Source organism: Musca autumnalis, unplaced genomic scaffold (assembly GCF_047663935.1).
Source record: "Musca autumnalis isolate F117 unplaced genomic scaffold, ASM4766393v1 scaffold_2, whole genome shotgun sequence".
Classification (NCBI taxonomy): Eukaryota; Metazoa; Arthropoda; class Insecta; order Diptera; family Muscidae; genus Musca; species Musca autumnalis.
Window position 1 is genome coordinate 171,434,566 of NW_027411755.1, and position 22,841 is coordinate 171,457,406.

Sequence of the window (22,841 nt, forward strand, 5' to 3'; positions counted from 1 at the left end):
ATAGGAAAAGTATATAGGAAAAGTCATTACTGATGAACTTTTCTATAGGAAAAGTCATCACTGATGAACTTTTCTATAGAAAAAGTCTATAGGAAAAGTCATCACTGATGAACTTTTCTATAGGAAAAGTCATCACTGATGAATTTTCTATAGGAAAAGTCATCACTGATGAACTTTTCTATAGGAAAAGTCATCACTGATAAACTTTTCTATAGGAAAGGTCATCACTGATGAACTTTTCTAGAGGAAAAGTCGTCACTGATGAACTTTTCTATAGGAAAAGTCATCACTGATGAACTTTTCTATAGGAAAAGTCATCACTGATGAACTTTTCTATAGGAAAAGTCATCACTGATGAATTTTCTATAGGAAAAGTCATCACTGATGAACTTTTCTATAGGAAAAGTCATCACTGATAAACTTTTTTATAGGAAAAGTCATCACTGATGAACTTTTCTATAGGAAAAGTCATCACTGATGAATTTTCTATAGGAAAAGTCATCACTGATGAACTTTTCTATAGAAAAAGTCATCACTGATGAACTTTTCTATAGGAAAAGTCATCACTAATAAACTTTTCTATAGGAAAAGTCGTCACTGATGAACTTTTCTATAGGAAAAGTCATCACTGATGAACTTTTCTATAGAAAAAGTCTATAGGAAAAGTCATCACTGATGAACTTTTCTATAGGAAAAGTCATCACTGATGAACGTTTCTATAGGAAAAGTCATCACTGATGAATTTTCTATAGGAAAAGTCATCACTGATGAACTTTTCTATAGGAAAAGTCATCACTGATGAACTTTTCTATAGGAAAAGTCATCACTGATGAACTTTTCTATAGGAAAAGTCATCACTGATGAACTTTTCTGTAGGAAAAGTCATCACTGATGAACTTTTCTGTAGGAAAAGTCATCACTGATGAACTTTTCCATAGTAAACGTTATCACTGATGAACTTTTCTATAGGAAAGGTCATCACTGATGAACTTTTCTAGAGGAAAAGTCATCACTGATGAACTTTTTTATAGGAAAAGTATATAGGAAAAGTCATCACTGATGAACTTTTCTATAGGAAAAGTCATCACTGATGAACTTTTCTATAGAAAAAGTCTATAGGAAAAGTCATCACTGATGAACTTTTCTATAGAAAAAGTCTATAGGAAAAGACATCACTGATGAACTTTTCTATAGGAAAAGTCATCACTGATGAACTTTCTATAGGAAAAGTCATCACTGATGAACTTTTCTATAGGAAAAGTCATCACTGATGAACTTTTCTATAGGAAAAGTCATCACTGATGAACTTTTCTATAGGAAAAGTCATCACTGATGAACTTTTCTATAGGAAAAGTCATCACTGATGAACTTTTCTATAGGAAAAGTCATCACTGATGAACTTTTCTATAGGAAAAGTCATCACTGATGAATTTTCTATAGGAAAAGTCATCACTGATCAACTTTTCTATAGGAAAAGTCATCACTGATGAACTTTTCTATTGGAAAAGTCATCACTGATGAACTTTTCTATAGGAAAAGTCATCACTGATGAACTTTTCTATAGGAAAAGTCATCAATGACCAACTTTTCTATAGGAAAAGTCATCATTGATGAATTTTTAATTGGAAAAGTTATCATTGATGAACTTTTCTATTGGAAAAGTCATCATTGATGAACTTTTCTATTGGAAAAGTCATCATTGATGAACTTTTCTATTGGAAAAGTCATCATTGATGAACTTTTCTATTGGAAAAGTCATCATTGATGAACTTTTCTATAGGAAAAGTCATCACTGATTAACTTTTCTATAGGAAAAGTCATCACTGATTAACTTTTCTATAGGAAAAGTCATCACTGACGAACTTTTCTATAGGAAAAGTCATCACTGATGAACTTTTCTATAGGAAAAGTCATCACTGGTGAACTTTTCTGTAGGAAAAGTCATCACTGATGAATTTTCTATAGGCAAAGTCATCACTGATGAACTTTTCTATAGGAAATGTCGTCACTGATGAACTTTTCTATAGGAAAAGTCATCACTGATGAACTTTTCTATAGGAAAAGTCATCACTGATGAACTTTTCTATAGGAAAAGTCGTCACTGATGAACTTTTCTATAGGAAAAGTCATCACTGATGAACTTTTCTATAGAAAAAGTCTATAGGAAAAGTCATCACTGATGAACTTTTCTATAGGAAAAGTCATCACTGATGAATTTTCTATAGGAAAAGTCATCACTGATGAACTTTTCTATAGGAGGAGTCATCACTGATGAACTTTTCTATAGGAAAAGTCAAGACTGATGAACTTTTCTGTAAGAAAAGTCATCATTGATGAACTTTTCTGTAGAAAAAGTCATCATTGATGAACTTTTCTGTAGGAAAAGTCATCACTGATGAACTTTTCTATAGTAAAAGTTATCACTGATGAACTTTTCTATAGGAAAGGTCATCACTGATGAACTTTTCTAGAGGAAAAGTCATCACTGATGAACTTTTTTGTAGGAAAAGTATATAGGAAAAGACATCACTGATGAACTTTTCTATAGGAAAAGTCATCACTGATGAACTTTTCTATAGGAAAAGTCATCACTGATGAACTTTTCTATAGGAAAAGTCATCACTGATGAACTTTTCTATAGGAAAAGTCATCACTGATGAACTTTTCTATAGGAAAAGTCATCACTGATGAACTTTTCTATAGGAAAAGTCATCACTGATGAACTTTCCTATAGGAAAAGTCATCACTGATGGACTTTTATATAGGAAAAGTCATCACTGATGAACTTTTCTATAGGAAAAGTCATCACTGATGAACTTTTCTATAGGAAAAGTCATCACTGATGAAATTTTCTATAGGAAAAGTCATCACTGATGAACTTTTCTATAGGAAAAGTCATCAATGACGAACTTTTCTATAGGAAAAGTCATCATCGATGAATTTTTTATTGGACAAGTTATCATTGATGAACTTTTCTATTGGAAAAGTCATCACTGATGAACTTTTCTATAGGAAAAGTCATCAATGACGAACTTTTCTATAGGAAAAGTCATCAATGAAGAATTTTTTTATTGGAAAAGTCATCATTGATGAACTTCTCTATAGGAAAAGTCATCACTGATTAACTTTTCTATAGGAAAATTCATCACTGACGAATTTTTCTATAGGAAAAGTCATCACTGATGAACTTTTCTATAGGAAAAGTCATCACTGGTGAACTTTTCTATAGGAAAAGTTCATGAATGATGACTGACGAAGTTTTCTCTATGCAAGTCATCACTGATAAACTTTTCTATGGGTAAAGTCATCAATGATGAACTTTTCTGTAGGAAAAGTCATCAATAATGAACTTTTCTGTAGGAAAAGTCATCAATGATGAAATTTTCTGTAGGAAAAGTCAAAAATGATGAAATTTTCTGTAGGAAAAGTCATCAATGATTAATTTTCTGTAGGAAAAGCCATCAATGACGAACTTTTCTGTAGAAAAAGTCATTAATTATGAACTTTTCTATCGAAAAATCATAACTGATGACCTTTTCTATAGGAAAAGGCGTCACTGATGTACTTTTCTGTAGGACAAGTAATCAGTGGTGAAATTTTCTAGAGGAAAGTCATTACTGAAGAAATTTTCTATTAGAAAATTCTATCAGAAAATTCATCACCAATTATCTTTTTTAAAAGAAAATTCTAGAGGAAATGTCATCACTGATGAAGCTTTCAATAAGAAAATTCATCACTGATGACTTTTTCTAAAATAAAATTCATCACTAATGAACTTTCTATATTAAGAGTCATTGATGTCCTTTTCTATAGTAGAAGTCATCATTGATGTCCTTTTCTATAGGAAAAGTTATCACTGATGACCTTTTCTCTAGAAAAAGTCATCACAGATGACCTTTTATATAGGAAAAGTCATCAGTAATAACCTTTTCTATAGGAAAAGTCATCAATGATGATCTTTTCTATAAGAAAAGTCATCACTCATGATCATTTCAATAGGAAATGAAGTGACGGAAAAACTTTTCTATAGGAAAAATCATCAATGATTAACTTTTTTATGGGAGAAGTCATCACTGATAAACTTTTTTATGGGAATGTCATCACTATTGGGCTTTTTTATAGAAAAAGTCTACAGAAACCATTATGAGGCATCCTAAAATGATGAACTATTCCTTAGGAAAAGTCTTTTCTGATGAAATTTTCTATAGAAAAAGCCTATATGGGCTAAGTACTGTTCTCAAGTTTTCAATAAATGCAACACCTTATTTATGATTAAATTAAAAAAGCAACAGCAAAATTAAATTAAACATACAAATAAATCATTTTAACAGCTTAAATAACCAGCAAACCAAATGTCGGATGTCCGACACGTCTGAAGCAAAATCGTTCAGATTTCTTTCCGATTTCTAATCGATTTTTCGGAGTGGAAATAGTTCAGATTTTGTAGAGATTTTGTTGCGATATCGGAGCGAATGTCGGCATTACATTTCCCTTCCGAATTTCCCAAAGATTTTCTTCAGATTTTGTTCGGAAATCGGACCGAAATAGATGCGATATCGCTCCGATATTTCGTTCCGAAATTATGTCAACGACTTCATACAATTTTAATTTGTAAGACTTTTTCTTATTGGGCTTTAAGGTCCTTGTTTGTTAATGAAAAATAAAGATTATTTTATTTCATTTTTTATCCGACGTTTCGTTGGTGTTTCCCAACATCTTCAGGGATAATTTATTAAATCTGGCAACAACAGATACAGAGTAAAGATTAAAATTTATACATTTGTTTTCACCTTATTTTTAAGAAAAGCTTTACTTACATATAATCTTTCGTCAAGTTTTAACATTTAAATTCGTCAAGTTAGTGTAAAAATTTTACGACACAACAATTAAACTAAAATAAATGCAAAAATAATTACGATTAAATGTAAATATCACAATGGTTTCTTAAAAACTAGGTATCACAGCTGTTAGGTAAAACACGACTAAAAAATTGCCAAGGTATAAATTGAGTTTGTGTTGTCCTTGTCTTCTTTTCTATTTATTGCGTGTTCCATTTTCTGCTGTATCCGTAAGCTCTCTAACGTGAATCTCTTATTCTCTATTCTTTCTTTGTCTAGTATGTTTACATTGTCAACATCAGCTGTATGGTTGTTTTCAAGACAATGTTGCGCTAAAGCTGTTGTTTGCTTCTTCTTTTGTATATCGTTGTTGTGCTCGGATATTCTTGTGCTTAGGCTCCTTTTTGTTGTACCAATGTACACCTTACCACATTGTTGTTCAGAATTTCCTTTGCATTTTATTTCATAGACCACATTGTTTTGATCACCTGTTTCTGTTTTAGTTTTTGTTTGTGTGTATAGTGAAGCTATAGTTCTATAGGGTTTGTGTGCTAAAGAGACATCATCTTCATTTATAATTTGTTTCATTTGTTTTGATTCGGTCAATCGTGGTATGTATTGTATGCTATAGAATTTAGTGTTGCCAGATGTGATGTTTTTTGGTCTATTTTGGGATTGTGATTTTTTAATTAGGTTATTTATTAATGTGATCGGATAACTATTATCTTTGAGAATTTTTCTTAGCTTCTCGATGTTTTTACTCCTGAAGCGTTCGTGGCTGAGAGTTAACACTTTTTTAATCAGGTTTGTGGCGGTATTTATCTTTTGTTGTAGAGGTTGGGTGGAGTGAAAATTCATTATTCTGCCGGATGACGTTGGTTTCATATACCAATCTGTGTATAATCTATTACCAAATTTGTGAATTTTTATGTCTAGGAATGGTATGCTGCCATTTTCTTCTATTTCAATGGTGAATTTTAATTTCGTATGATATTTGTTAAATGCTTCCAATATTTGTGTTTCTTCTCCCTTTTTAATTATTGCAAACATATCGTCCACATATTTCGTCAAGAATTTGAATCGGATATTTTCTTTGTCAAGATCTTCTACAATTTGCGTCAAGAGTGTGTCCAGAACGATGTCCGCTATTGTCGGGGATAGGGGGTTCCCCATAGGCATTCCATATATTTGGCTGAAAAAGTTTCCGTCATACATAAAGTAATTATTATCGTTAAGAAAAAATTGCAGTATTTTTAAGAATTGCGACTTGGGTATCTTTGTGTGATTTTTTAATATTTCCCACTGTGCCATTATGTTTTTGATAGCCAGATGTATCGGTATGTTGGTGAACAACGATACCACGTCGAAAGATACTAGAATGTCGTTTTCATCCATAATTATGTCGTCTAACTTCATTTTTAGTTCGAATGAGTTTTTTACGTTGTAATTGTCCACTATTATGTTTTTTAACATATTTCCAATATATTTTGAAAATTAAAATTCACCATTGAAATAGAAGAAAATGGCAGCATACCATTCCTAGACATAAAAATTCACAAATTTGGTAATAGATTATACACAGATTGGTATATGAAACCAACGTCATCCGGCAGAATAATGAATTTTCACTCCACCCAACCTCTACAACAAAAGATAAATACCGCCACAAACCTGATTAAAAAAGTGTTAACTCTCAGCCACGAACGCTTCAGGAGTAAAAACATCGAGAAGCTAAGAAAAATTCTCAAAGATAATAGTTATCCGATCACATTAATAAATAACCTAATTAAAAAATCACAATCCCAAAATAGACCAAAAAACATCACATCTGGCAACACTAAATTCTATAGCATACAATACATACCACGATTGACCGAATCAAAACAAATGAAACAAATTATAAATGAAGATGATGTCTCTTTAGCACACAAACCCTATAGAACTATAGCTTCACTATACACACAAACAAAAACTAAAACAGAAACAGGTGATCAAAACAATGTGGTCTATGAAATAAAATGCAAAGGAAATTCTGAACAACAATGTGGTAAGGTGTACATTGGTACAACAAAAAGGAGCCTAAGCACAAGAATATCCGAGCACAACAACGATATACAAAAGAAGAAGCAAACAACAGCTTTAGCGCAACATTGTCTTGAAAACAACCATACAGCTGATGTTGACAATGTAAACATACTAGACAAAGAAAGAATAGAGAATAAGAGATTCACGTTAGAGAGCTTACGGATACAGCAGAAAATGGAACACGCAATAAATAGAAAAGAAGACAAGGACAACACAAACTCAATTTATACCTTGGCAATTTTTTAGTCGTGTTTTACCTAACAGCTGTGATACCTAGTTTTTAAGAAACCATTGTGATATTTACATTTAATCGTAATTATTTTTGCATTTATTTTAGTTTAATTGTTGTGTCGTAAAATTTTTACACTAACTTGACGAATTTAAATGTTAAAACTTGACGAAAGATTATATGTAAGTAAAGTTTTTCTTAAAAATAAGGTGAAAACAAATGTATAAATTTTAATCTTTACTCTGTATCTGTTGTTGCCAGATTTAATAAATTATCCGTGAAGATGTTGGGAAACACCAACGAAACGTCGGATAAAAAATGAAATAAAATAATCTTTATTTTTCATTAACAAACAAGGACCTTAAAGCCCAATAAGACAAAGTCTTACAAATTAAAATAAGAAATAGAAAGGTCGAAAAACAATATTAAACCAGACTTCATACAACTTTCGTTACGATTTCAGATCCAACATTGGGCGTAGCGTCCGAATTTTGTTCCGATTTCTTTACGATGTCGGTACGATTGGTTTGCTGGGTATTTACTGAACTCTTGCTTTCATGACTACAACCATAAAAATTGTTTATCGTTTGGAATAATATCTCAAACATAGATGAACCAACATATTTTGTCTATAAAATACAATAAACTATTTTAGGCGGTTTGGTGGTAGGATTTAAACTACAAGCTCATACTGTGAGACTGACAACAATGAAGCAGTGGATACTTATATGCATAGAGCAGGGTAAACACAGTGCATGTTTGTGGTGTTTCAAACCACCAACCTACCGACCAACCACTTTCTAATGATAAAGAAAATATCAAACAATTTAAGATAAACAATTTTTGGGGAATTTTTTTCATGGTGCTACTGTTCATTTTGTTTGTTTGCAAAACCTGTAGGTGTTTTATGGGGTCAAAATTTAACAACGGAGAAATTTTGTAATATTTGAAATAAGAATTGGAAAAACATGAGATGAAAATGAAAGTCATACAATAAAACAGTTAAAAAATAAATAGAATTAGGGTTAATAACATAATAACACCCTGGATATTTGAAAGAAAAAAATAATGAATCTTCCTAAAGTTATTGTGTTCTGAAAATATATGTGTAGCACATACATATAAAAAAGTTATATTATAATTTCTTATGACAAAATGTGTCTTAATTTGAATATGTAATTTCTTACACAGGCGGCTATTATAGAACATTGTTCCAGACAAAGACGCCTTATTCTGTTCCGCCTTTAGTCGGATTTTTTGTCTTCCATTGATCCACAGAGATAAATGTGGGGGCAATGTCTCCTATGCCTTACTAAATCATAAATCTACATCTTCCTATAATTTGCTTTAACATCTCCATTAGAGGAAACTGCATTTAAAGCCTTCGGGCCAATATTTAATCTTATCTTTTTTTCAATATTTCAATAACATTTTCTTTGGTATAAAATAATTTTTCTTTGTAGAAATGATTTTTAATGTATTTTCTCCTATAGCCACCACCATAAAATGATAATGTATTATTTTTTCTGTTTAAAATCTTTCCAGCCACAATGTATTTAGCTCCAAGCTTTAAATAAAATGAAAATAGCAACAACAATAGCAGAAAATAGTGAGCAATGATTTATTTACTTAAGACAAACAAGAAATTAATTCTTATTCATGGGCAAAAATGGAAAATAGATGGAGTTGTACCTGTGTTTGTGTCTACAGACATTTTGAACTGTGGTTTGAAATATTACAACTTAAATGTGACTATCAAAGTTTTAATGGAGAATGCTTGAAGTTTTTAGGGCAAGTGGTTATTTAGTACGGAAGGTGAGTTTCATTCCGTTTTTTGTAAAATTAAATAAAAAATTAGAGAGAAATTTTCAAAATAATTTCTCTCTAAATCCACTGTGAGAAATAATAGCTTTCTAGAATGAAGGTGGTGATGCCCGTGTTGTTGGCGGTGTAGAGCTGGCGATTGTTACAGCATCGGTTTGTAGCAATGCTTAGATGCCACTGAACATGCATGCGTGCATTTAAAAAGATTGCCTTGCGTTTTTGCTACGACTATTACAGCAATACTGCTGATGATCATGGCTTTCCTGATGATGACACTGTTGCTGGCTTCACCAATTGAAATTTGTTATGTTTGCATTATTCCTGTTTCAAGTTTTCTCTATTCTCTTTTGGTGCCTTTTCATGTTGTTTGGTAGCTGCCGTTTGGTTAAGTCATTTTATGTGTTTGGTTCTTTTTTTCTTTTTCAGAATATTGTCCAAAGCGTCAAAAATGTAAACGTAATCATTTGTAATTTTCTAACATTCTTCAGATTAACTGGAATGGGTGATGGTGAAGGAGAACTGTAGAAGTGCGTACTGCTACTACCCTACCGAAAGAGCTGCTGTTTATTGGCCAGAACACAAATCATTACATTAAAACCCAAGTGAAGTAAGACGAGAGAACGTTGTAAGAAAAGAAAGAGGAGTTTTTGAGTTCGCATCGCTAAAAAAGATGTTAGCTTCAAATGACACTTTAACATAACCAGATATCTTCTGAGTTTTATGAATTGATGTTATTACTTTTTTTAGTTGAAAAAAAAGAACAATCACAAATTAAGTAAAGTAGCTGAATTTCATTTAACCCATTGTGCGAGCGGTAGAAGGCATAAATTACTCACCACCAAACAAAGCGCGCCACTATAGATGACCTAAAGAGTGTCTATATAGGCCACCTAACTGGCGTCTTTATAGTCAGTAGGTGTATTTATAGACGATCAGAAGGATGTGTTTTAGTCGACAAAAAGGACGTCTCGATAGGCAATCTCAAATGGGCGTGTATATAAACGACGCACAGTGTTACGACCGTGGCCAAAAATGGTAAAAACTAAATGCTACGTTGAACAAATTTATTGATGGGGAGTGATAGAAAAAATATTAATTAAGAAGAATCTGAATTTTGGTACTGATACGTGAAGTAGTTTTTACTATATGAGGATTTAAATCCGACAATTTTAGTTAGTACGTATTTTTGTGTTTTTTTTTTCTAAAATTAATAAATTATATTATGCGTTAATATTTAAAATTTAAAAGTAACGGTCGCTGCAAAAATGGTTCCTAAGTTCTCTTGGGATGTAATAAACTTGGCTACACTTTTGTTTGCATGTAAATATTAATCATATGGTGTTTACATTTGCCCAAACATGTATTACTAGGTTTATTAATTTTCTGAAGCAAATTTTAAATTGAGTGGAGTAAGAAAAAAATTGTATAAAAGTGTATATCGATATTTTTTGCTGTATGAGTAGTAAAAAGTGAGTACTTCAAATATATAAAGGTCCCAGCTGCAGAGGTTTGCAGACGAATGTGTCATTTCTCTTTTTCAGCGACAACCTCACTGAGAGGATACCCCCTTTTCTAACAAATCGTTTTGCGGTGTTGGCTTTAGCGCGAAAACGAATGAACCGATCATCATATATTTTTGTGGGCTTTTACGTACCTAATAATCTTGCTTTAAAACGAGAGGATTTTAAAAATATTAATTAAAAAAAAAAAAAATCTGAACAGCGAAAATCAAAATTCGATTTTTTACAAAAAATTAACCGTTTTTGACCACTAATCGGTCAAAAAAAAATTTAAAGGAAATTTCTCATATATAAAGACAAGAGTTTGATATATTGAATATGCTCACAAACAATATGAAGACAAAATACCAAATTTCAGTCATATCGGGTGGATATTAAGGCCACAATACTCAAAATACCGAAAATGAGGAGGCACGGCTCTATGGGGGCTATGGGAAGACGAGGACCTATACCGACATATTTCTGGTGGAAGGTTATAAGTCCCCCAACGGAGACTTAATACCAATTTTCAGCCATTTCGGTGTGATAATCAGGCTAAAACCTCCAAAACACCGAAAATCGGGAGTTACCGTCCTATGGGGGCTATATGAAGGCGTGGACCTATGCAGACAAATTTCAAGGTGAAGTTAAACCTTCTGCCACCTACGAAGACTAAATACCAAATTTCAGCAATTTCGGTGTAATAATGAGGCTAAAATCTTCAAAATACAGATAATCGGGAGGTACGGTTCTATGGGGGCTATATCAAAACGTGGACCTAAGCCCACAATTCTCTGTTGGAATGTTTAATACCTCTGCTTAACCACACAATTTGAATACTTTCGGTTGGTCATTGTGTCTAAATCATTCAAAATACCGAAAATCGGGAGGTACGGTTCTATGGGGGCTATATCAAAACGTGTACCGACCATCCCAATTTATTGTCCTGAACATTGTAAGTCAATAATAGGTACGTGTACCAAAATTGATGCACCTACGACAACTCCTTCTATTTTTGGCCACAGTTAATATGAATTCGCGACATTGTGCGACGTCTTTATAGCCCACCTGTAGGACGTCTCTATATGCAATCTAACAAGTTAAAAAGTATCAGTCGGATTTACCGACAGAGATATACCATCAGCCTATGTGAATTGAAACTTTCATCTTTAAGTCCTCGGTATATAAGCTGCCTCGCCTGGTTGCCTGGCTTTGCTGCTTCATTTCTGACGTAACAAAAATAAAGGAATAAAGAAGGAAGAGCCAATTTCGAACTATGTTGCCCTTTTCTATTTTATTCTTTTATCAGAAGCAAGCAAGATAAGCAGGCCAGGCAGCTTATGAACTCAGCCCTTTAGAGTATTTTCAGAATTTTGTGCCCTTTTTGGACATTGGAACTTGCCGACAAAAATGTGGATTAGGATTAAAATTCAAAAGTGTTGCTGACTAGGTACATAATACGTTCGCGGACGCAAAAAACTCAGAGAGGTGCAAAAAAAGACACCCAATTTTTTTCGAAATTAGTTTTTTTGCATTTATTAATTAATTATTAATATTATTATAATTTTTTATTTATTATATTATGGTAATTGATGAAATTAGTCGTATTATCTACATTAATCACAATAACATACAATTGTATACAAGAAAATGACTAAAAACTGACTTTGCATATGAATGCTATAGCATTCACGTCATCCTACGTGCTATAGCATTCACGTCCGCGAACGTGTTAAAGGAATGGACCGACATGACCCATTATAAAAGTGAATTTTATGTTGGGAGTCATATCTTTTCGATAGATATCGCGCCCACACAGTATGCCAGGAAGCATGGACTTGTCCACGGAAAATATAATATCGCAGTAAACAGGACCACAACGGACAGCATTGGTATATATTTCCAAAGGATCTTCGAACAGACCCTGAACTGCACTTAAACACAAATGTTGAACTTTTGTGGGGGAGGTATCCTAAGGAGAGGGCCGATATGGGCCATTTTAGACTTAAACTAAATTTGGACAAAATATTAGAAGATCCATAGTTGGGACTAAATTTTACATTTTTTAAATATTGTGGGAAATAACGAAATTTGTGGACCGGTATTGCCCATCTTCGAACTGAAACTAAATTTGGACAAAATATGACGAAAATTGGACAAAATGTTGAATCAAATCGGTTGATCAATTTGAGAGTTATCGTGCTCTCCAGCCACATATACATATGATGCCATAGGGGGTTTTTTACTCCTTTCGGGCTGCTTTCTCAAGAAGTAAGGACTTGCCCCTGAAAAATTTTTGCCGTCGTAATGGTGGCAGGGAATGCATGTGGTTTCAACAAAAATCAATGTGATTCGAGAGCAGGTCTTAAAGTGAATTTATCCGAAATTTTGCGTGGAAGGTACAAGAAGGAGTAGTCAAATATAGTCCATATTCGAACCTGATCTATAGCTAATATATCTATATATATATTAGGATGTGTAAAGTATGGACCAAATCGGTCACTCCCTTCAAAAGTTATCGTGCGGACAATTTTTCCGAACATTTTCAAATTTTTTTGGGGAGGTACCGGAAGGAGTAGACAGGTATAACCCATCTTTGAACTTAAAATAAATTTGGAAAAATATTACGAAGGCCAAATTTTGGACCGAATCGGCAGATCCGTTTGAGAGTTATCTTTCGCTCCAACCACTACACACGGTGTAATAGGTTTTTTTTGCATCTTTAAGGCTATTTTTCAGGAATTATGGACTTGCCCCTGATGAAGCCGTCGTATTTACCGTCGTATGGGAGGCAGTGAATACAAGTTGTTACAACAAAAATCAAAGCGATTCGAGAGCAGGTCCTAAACTGAACTATTCCGAAATTTTATGTGGGAGGTACACACCGATTGATGCCATATTAGAACCTCATCCAAGTCTGGTAAAAATTTCTCGATGTGCACAGTATGGACCAAATCGGTTACTCCCTTCAAGAGTTATGGGGCGGTCAAATTTTCCCAACATTTTCGAACTTTTGTGGGGGAGGTACTGAAAGAAGTGGACCGATATAACCCATCTTCGAACTTAAACTAAGTTTGAAACTTAAACTAAGAGTTAACGTGCGCTCCAACCAGCCAGACGGACACACATGGCTAAATCAAATCCAAATTGTCTGAAACGGATTTCGTCCAAACATACTTGGGGTCTAAAACCATTATTTCGTGAGGCACATTTTGCCTGTATGAAAGTGTAGGGTGTGTACATAAATGCTGAGAGTATAAAAATTACATGTATATAGACGACATGTAGGACATCTTTATAGCCCACCTGTAGACGACCTTAGGGACGTTTTTGTAGACGACCTAAAGGGCATATTTATAGGCGACCTAAAGGTCATGTTTATAAACGGCGTCTTTATAGACCACCTAAACTGTCATGAAGCATTGTTTATAAAGGACTCGGAAAAATTATGTTTTAATAATTCCCGATAGATAGCCCAAATAACAGCAACCAAAATTATGGTCGTACTATCGATAGTTTGCCAGCTCCAAAAGGGCGTCTCCATAGACGATCTAAAGAGGGTATTTGTAGGTGACTAAAAGGCCGTGTTTGTAGACGACCTCAAGCTGACCTTTATAGCCCAAGGCCGTTTTTATAGACGACCTCAATCCGACCTTTATAGCTCATCTGTAGGGCGTCTTTACAGACGACCTGTAGGACGTATTTATAGATGAGCTGAAGGGAGTCTTTAAAGATGACCTAAAGGGAGACGACCACGAGGTCATAAGGGCATCTTTATGGATGACCTAAACGCCATCTTTTTTAGACCCTAATGGTATCTTTATAAAACGGCCGTCTTTGTAGACGACCTTAAGAGCTTCTATATAGATCACCTAGAGGGCTTCTATAAAGGGAATATGTGAGGAGTCTTCATATCCAACCTGATGGCCGTCTCTATGGACCAACTGATGGGCATCTCTATAAACGACCTGAAGGTCGTCTTTATAAACGGCTTGAAGGTTATCTCTATTGACGAAACGAAGGGCGTCTACTTGGACGACCAGTGTCTTTTTAGACCGATTTGTCGTGGCAGCTGATGTTCCTTAGCTGCTATAGATGGGAGATGTTCTCCTCTGCGACTACATCTTTGTGAATGCTATTTAACCCTGCTTGAAGAACTGTTGATCTAAAGGTTCTCTCTGGTAACGTTGGACCTAAAACTCTGGATCAAAAAGATCCTTCCTGACATGTCAGGATAACTCTCACTGTAACACCCGAGTAAAAACGGCAACGAAAGCATGTCATTGCTGTACTGGAACAATTTTTGTGTCACTGGATGTGTGTCGGGAAGCCCTTTCTATTAACCAAAGATCAAGAGGGCTGGGTAAATTTCTGGGTAAATAACCGAATGTCACAGCTCATGTTGAGCATTAATGTCCCCTTAGATCAGACCGTTATGACCCTACAAAATCGGGCTATGTTGAACCTATAACCTGGAGTACATCTATTTATCGCCAGGATGTGTAAGTTAATCAACTCTACCTTGGCAGTTCCACACCTGACTGCTACAGCCATACATTCTATGTGTGGGTCATTGGAGCCAGTCTCAAGCGAGATAGATAGACTGGCGCAATAGTAATACTAACCCCCCACCTCCACTTACATATAGTACGACCCTTCCTCAGTACAACACACACAACTCACATCGCTGTAAGCTGCCATTGTTGTAGTTGTAGCAGCATGAAATCTATGTAGAAGCATAGGTTTGATGGTGACTTGGCAGCCGTTGACCGAAACACTATGGCCCATACATTCCATATGTGGGTCATTAAAGCCAGGCTCAAGCGAGATTGATCTGCATTGAACAGACGGGGGCAATAGGAATATTAATCCCTCCACCTACACTTCTAGAGCGATCCTTTCTCAGTACGTTGTATCCATCATAAGGCTGTAAGATGCCATTGTTGTTTGATGCTGAGTTAGTTCGGGTCAATGAGGTACGAAAGAACCCACTGCCGTAGCATGCAGTGGTTGTTTAGCTCGGTTTCCTACACCTCCGCGACCATGATATTCTTTCGACTCATGAAATCCACCATTTCCTCGATCTTACCTTGGAGTCCATTGCAAGTAAATTGCAAAAAGGATGTTTTTTTTCCGGATTGGGGCAGTTAGTACTGGTTGGTGCGGAAGAGTCGCGTATTCTGAAGACGACGATGATTCACTCTGGGTTGTGTTCACTTAGCTTACAGCATTATAGCCCTTGTCGAAGTCTCTCACATGGATGAGTCCCAAGGTTCACCCACTTCTATTACATCTCGCGGAAGTTTAAGTGTGGTGGATGCAAATATGGCAAATATAGCTGGCTTTTCTTCCATCCCGGTAGGGACCAAAAGAAGCCGGAGAAGGCATTTCGGAATATGCCGCTCCCAACACAGAAAAACAATACAAATACAACATGTATACAATGAGCTGGCAGCCGCTGGCTGGAACACGAGTCTTGTTTGTTTCCGGTTCAATATGGTATCAAAAACCCGCCACCGTAAGATTGACTTCCTTCAGGTCGTGCGTTAGACGCATGGAGGCCTATTAAGACGCCTTTGGGCCAAAGTATGTCTTCATTGATGACCAAAGCACGTCGTGGCAGACATGTCTTTAGACAATCAAAAGACGTCTCTTTAGACCGCCTAAACAAATCCTGAAGGGCACCTTTAAGTTCGCCCTAAAATGCGTCGTTATTGGCTCCCTAACAACGAACTTAGTGCTCATCATCTGTGCTTCGTCTCACCGGTTACCATTAACGCCATGGGTTAACTTCCCACTAAAATGATCTTTGTCCGCTGCACCACACTTTTGTGTGTACATATGTTTGCAAACAAATCACAAACATTTAGCAACATCATTTATCTTTTTCCAACTCAATGATGTGCGCATGTCGCATCTTCCATAAAATGGTACTTCCATTTGCCAAGTGGACGCAATATTTACATTTATTTCTTTTGGAGGCTATTTTAAAACAGCTACAAACATACATATGTACGTACGTATGTTTGTTGTGAGATAAAAATACATTAGCAACTGTTGCCTGTAGCGCTTTGATATGCTTATTTCCTAGTTTTGGAGCATATGAGTTTTGCGGATTAATTTATCATAAAATAGAATGTTTCTTCCAAGTGAGTCCATTAGGAATTGTGGAGAAAACGGAGGGATTGAAGTGGTCTGAACGAATTCAAGACGGCAACGGAACAGGAGTAGATAGTTCTTGTAATTAATTTTAGGTAAGTAGCCTTCGTTTTGCAAGTGTTAACATTCCAAACTTGCTTACTTAACTCGGGCTCAATAGTTCGAAAGGACGATATAATTTATTCGGCCAAAGTTTAAAGCCCACTGCAAATTTTGTTAAAATTGTGAGTGTTTCTGATATTCAAAACTTTTCTTTAAGTGGTGTAGTACTATTTTTGGTACTTTGTTCATCTTTTGTGATAATCGAGCTTCAAATATATTTTGATCGAAAAAAGTCAAATTCCTAATCCATGGGAATGGTTAATATCAATTTCCTACCAAAAAGCTATCCCTAGTACAAGACAACAAAATTTGATATAGCCCCCTCCTCCAACCGCCAAGCCATTATCCGTCGGGATAAATGATTTATGATGCAATTCATGGCACTTCAAATAATATAATTTTGAAAAAAAAAAAATCATTAAAAAGAAATGTACAAAGAAAAAGTTCTTGGCAAGCAGCATATCGTTTGTTCCCCCCATTGCAAAAGTAGAACTTTCATTTCATGAAATTACAACAACTCTGTCAATAACATTTCGTATATTGGTTGTTGAAGGTTCTACCACCACCAAACTGAAAATTGAAATCAATTTTAAAAGCTCCAAAAAGAAATGAAATGTAACTGCATAACAGCCATAAATTTTGTAGTTTGATTGCACTTCTTATTAATGTATGGCGTCGAGTGAGTATTTGTTCTTGGGTAGGCTTTGAAAATAACTTTTAGTTTGTGTGTTTGTTTGTTTTTCGATATTGGTTTTAGGCTTTCCGGGTTATATTGTTGAACAAATTGTTTTATTTTGTGTGTGTATTTTTACATTGTAGTATATTCAACAATCTTCTTCTTCTTGGACAGTTAGCTATATGATTGCCGGTCCAGCGCGTATTGATATGATATTTTGTAGAATGTTTTGATCGGTAAAAGAATTATGGCAATCGTTTATTTAAACATAAATAAACATTTTCAGCATACATTGTGTATGCGCCAGGAAGGAGTTATTGATTTTGAAGATCCAAGAGGAATGAGATTTTGTTTGTAAAATAATTACAATTAAAATGTTGTTGATTTCAGTTGTTGGGATGCTTTATTAAAACTGTTATCGATGGACTTAAGAAACAAATTACAAAGAATTGTAATTATAAAAGAAAATTTAGTAGACTGTTCATATGAACTGCAACGAGGTACTGTCGTGGATTTTTTAGGAATATATGCAGGAACTATTAGATTTTTTATACTATTGTCCAACAATCATCACCACTGTATAACGCACCGTTGTGCAGCGGTAAATACGTCCGCCTTGCACTCAGAAGGTCTGCGATTCAATCTCTGAGCAAAACATCACAATTTTTGACGGTGGCAAACATCCTCAGAGTAATATGGACTTGCATTTCCCTAGTATTGCCGCAATGATATTCAGATTATTTATACTATTGCCCAGAGGTGGATTTTTAAGAATATTTTTTGACATGTTGACGTGGATTTTGATGAATATTTCTGACCTGTAGACGTAGATTTTTTAAGGTTTTTTCTTACATGTAGACTTGGATTTTTTAAGAATATTTTTTGAACAGTAAGTGTTCATTTTTTAAAGAATATTATTTGAACAGTAAACTAGGATTTCTTTAATCCTAGCACTCAGAAGGTCTGCGATTCAATCTCTGGCAAAACATCACAATTTTTGACGGTGGCAAACACCCTCAGAGTAATGCTGGCTTGCATTTCCCGAGTTGTTCGCAATGATATTTAGATTATTTATACTATTGTCCAAAAGTTACCACCACTGAATAACGCAGACGTGGATTTTTTACGAATATTTTTTGACTTGTTGACGTGGATTTTATGAATATTTTTGACCTGTAGATTTTTTATATGTATACGTTGATTTTTTAAGAATATTTTTTTTGGAGTAAGTGTGAATTTTTTAAAGAATATTCTTTGAACAGTAAACTAGGATTTCTTTAATTCTAGCACTCAGAAATTCTGCAGTTCTGCGGTTAAATCTCTGAGTAATGCGAGTAATGTTGGCTTGCATTTCCCGAGTATTTCCGCAATGAAAAACTTCTTTACAAGTGATGTCGTAAGACGCGCCAACGTAGTAATGAGGGTACATTCTATGGTGATGACTTTTTGAATATTTTTTCTCAAACATTTTTTATACCCTCAGCATTTATGCTAACGAGGGTATATACACTTTCATACGGGCAAAATGTGCCTCATCGAAATAACGGTTTTAGAGCCCAAGTATGTTTGGACGAAATGAGTTTCAGACAATTTGGAGTCGATTTAGCAATGTCCGTCCGGCTGTCCGTCTGTCTGGCTGGTGCGCACGATAACTCTCGAACGGATGAACCGATTTGGTCCAAAATTTGGCTTTCGTAATATTTTGTCCAAACTTAGTTCAAGTTCGAAGATGATTATGATCGACGACCAGTTAGGCGTCTTAATAGACTCCCGCCTCTATAAGCCACCTGTACACAGTGGATCCACTTGCATATTTAGAGTGTAAAAATCAAGCCAATGTGCCAGTTACAGCTTTGTGCTGCTACAAAGAGTGTTTTAAGAAACCACGAGCGTAGCATTCTCCGCCCTTTCCCCTCTGGAGGGGGTATACGGTAAGAATTGTTTTATGCTGTTAATACAAAATGACATGAACAAAGGTCCCGATTATCTTTTGATGCAAAAATAGGCTTAGGGAAACAAAACCGTCTCCAAAACTACATAAAATCCAACCAATTTAGTGGATTAAAAAAAAAATCAAAATTTTTGTCTGAAAACTGGTAAAATGTTTAATATATATCTTATAGCGTTCTTCCTGGAAGGCACGTACCGCCAACGTAAGACAAGTTTGGAAGAAGATTTCTTCATCTTGCCACTGATGCCAATTATGTTAATGTACGTGGTCAGATAACAGAGTTATACGCTAATATATCCATAGAAACCCTATTCTAGGGCAGCTTTAGTGAGCGACCCACCATTTATAGTCTGGCACTAGATGGCAGCTGATTTTAATACTGAATAATCTTAAACCCATGACCTACTTTGGGAAATTATTCCCGAGGTGGGCACTGGTGGGCATCATGACTAAAACCTTAGGTCAAATTTAAGTATATGATCGAATTGGCATTACAAAATACATTAAGAAAATATGCAGCTAACTAGAATTTCACAACACGCTATAACACTATTTTTTAATGAAAATTAAGCTATTACCTCCTCCTTCAAAATCCACTATAATATTTTGCTATACCTATTAGTTTCGCGATATTTTAAATATATTTACTTGCACTTAAAATTTAGGTTGTATTCACAACAAAAAAATATTAGTCAAATGTTCCGACTTTTGAAGCTATTCTTAAGAAGATCGCGTTCGAATGAAATAAAAACTAATACATTTTTAAAAAGGTCCATGTCATAGCTGTCAGTGTTGCCAGATGTTGTACCAAAATTTTGACATTCATTTTTTTATTTTTGGCCAATGGGTGGATCCACTGTGCTGTAGTGCGTCTTTATCAACTACCTCTTGGGCCTCTTTATTAACAACCTGTAGGACGTCTGTATAGAAGACCTGTTGGACGTGACCGTTTTAATAGACCCCCTGTTAAGCGCCACTATAGACCACCTATAGGACGTCATTATTGACGACCTGTGAAGAAACTTTCAAGATTTTTAGCACGAGGGCAATTTCAGGATCGTTTTGAAATATTTTGCAGCAGGTTATACCCACGGCTCCCATGTCGACGGTAAAATATTTATCGGATGCAAGCTCATACTTCCAGACAAAATGACCCTAGATTTATGAACAAAAATCCTGCCGGTTCAAACTAAAGTGACAGATGTAAAGAATAACTTGCGAACAGATTATCCGATTTCTCCGAAACTTTTCACATTGTAAGTATTCTTTCAAACGGATATTAAGTTCCATTGAGGTCGGACAACATTTTCAGGTTTCTCCATCAGTTCAAAATATTAAACAGTTAAAGTATGTTTGAAAATCGTTTGGAATTTTTTACTGGCAGTCTTGGCTTACCGTCCACACTCCCCCTTCCCGAATCGGTAATTTTTATACCCTCAGCCTTTAAGCTAATGAGGGTATATACACTGTGCCTCATCAAACTAATAGTTTTAGACCCTAAGTATATTTGGACGAAATTCGCGTTAGACAATTTGGAGTCGATTTAGCCATATCCGTCCTTATGTCTGTCTGTCCGTCTGTCTGGCTGGTGCGCACGATAACTCTCGAAAGGATCAATCGATTCGAGCAAAATTTTGCACTTCATAATGTTTTGCTCAAACTTAGTTAAAGTTCGAAGATGGGTCATATCGGTACACTTCTTCTGCAACCTCCCTTACAAAAATTCAAAATGTTGGAGGGAGCAATCAATTTGGTCCAAACTTTGCAAATCGTATTATTCCTTTCACATATATTAAAATCATGGGGAACGCCCAACTCCAAAATACAAAATTATAAAATCCTATAAAAGTCATCTGAATTATGAAAAAATTAAAAATTTACATGTGAACCTATGTTTATTTCGGGCACTGTATATGTAGATAGGGGTCGAGTATAGACTATATTGGTCCACTCTTTAGTGTACCTCCAACACAAAATTCGGAAAAAGTAAAGTTTAAGAGCTCCTCTCGGATCGTTTTGAAAAATTTTTCAGCAGGTTGCCCTTGCGACTCTCTTTAATTCAGTATAATATCTTTCGGGCGCAAGTCCTTCCTAAAATAATGGCCAAAAAGCTTTACGAAACCTTCACTGCACCAACTAAAATGGTCACTCCGCAAAACAATTCCCACAGGGAGTTTCTGATTGGTCCCAACTTTGCACATCGTGTTATTTCATCCAGTCATGTATCAGGTTGGCATATGGACGATATCGGTCCACTCCTTCGGATACCTCCCACACAAAATTCGTTTAACCGTTTTAAAATTTTTCAAAAGGTTGTCCTAGTGACACCTTTACAACGGTATAGTATTTTCCGGAGTAAATCCATACTTCCTGAGTTATTGGCCAAAAAATCAAAAAAAAAAAAAAACCTGCCTGCTCATAAAAAAATGGCTAGTGTCAAGAAAATTTTCAAATATTTTCAGCAAGTTTTCAAAACTTTAAAATAAGTTTTTTAATATTTCAAGTTCAATATGAATGTCTGTTCCAGAACTTGCAAGAATCTACTAATTTTTACTACGATAATAATTTTTCTTTTATGTTATCGGAAAAAATAGTAAAAATTAGTAGTAGTAGCCAGATGCTGAGGTTATATCTTCGCCAACACAGCTGACTGATACTATCCTACTTGTTAAAACTTCTTTTTGTATACTAGTGCTGAACGATAACTATCTGCCCTAACAATGAAAACGCGAATATTTACCATCAAAACCGGTTTTATTGTTTTCTTAAGTAGTCTCCAGCATGATTTATACACTTTTTCGTGCGCTCAAACCTATTGGCGAAGCAATTTTTCCACTCCGATTGAGACACCTCCAAAACATGGTTTATGGATGGATGACCCATCAATTCCACGTTTTGTCCGGTCAAACAGGCGCTGGTTTATAGTGTACCACTCAGAATTTGCCGTCCTATATTTCTCAAGCCGTATAGTCGCCACACGGTCAGTTTTTCTGAAGAAACAGGCAACCTTTTGCTTCGAAGTGCTTCTTTCATGAACAACTTTGGTTTAATTTGGCTCGCTTTAGAAGACCCAAACAGCCGATTCCTGCTTTGTTTCGGGTTCCTTAGCATATATCCTATATTCGTTATAAACGTCGTTTGAAGCACCGCGATCGATTTTATGCATAATTTCTTTGAACCAATTCACAGGAACCTTTTTTCTGAGCGATTGTCCAATTTTGCTGGAGAAACTGTCCACTCATTGTGGTCATGACAACATCATATTTTTTGTGCTAGAAGAAGCCAATGCTTCCTGAGATAAGCGTACGGAAATGTTCTAGTTTTTAGGAACACTCTTTAATACATTTCTCGTAGTAGTTTAGTAATTTTGTGGTCTTTGTTTTAACGCCATAACTTAAGTCACCATTCTTCTCTCGTCAATGGTTCAAATCCACAAACTTCGATCAAGCCCACGAATCCGAGGTGTCAATAAATTGTA

General features: G+C 35.1%; 1 protein-coding gene and 1 long non-coding RNA gene across 2 annotated transcripts in view; one reads left to right on the plus strand and one right to left on the minus strand.

Annotated features, from left to right (window-relative positions):
- Positions 1 to 22,841, minus strand: part of LOC141394849 (cadherin-related tumor suppressor-like) — an 869,985-nt gene that overhangs the window by 191,216 nt on the left and 655,928 nt on the right. The window lies entirely within an intron of this gene.
- LOC141393181 (uncharacterized) lies at positions 7,256 to 9,607 on the plus strand. Its single transcript, XR_012410021.1, has 3 exons — positions 7,256 to 7,334; positions 8,698 to 8,967; positions 9,465 to 9,607. It is a non-coding gene; the product is annotated as an uncharacterized lncRNA (long non-coding RNA).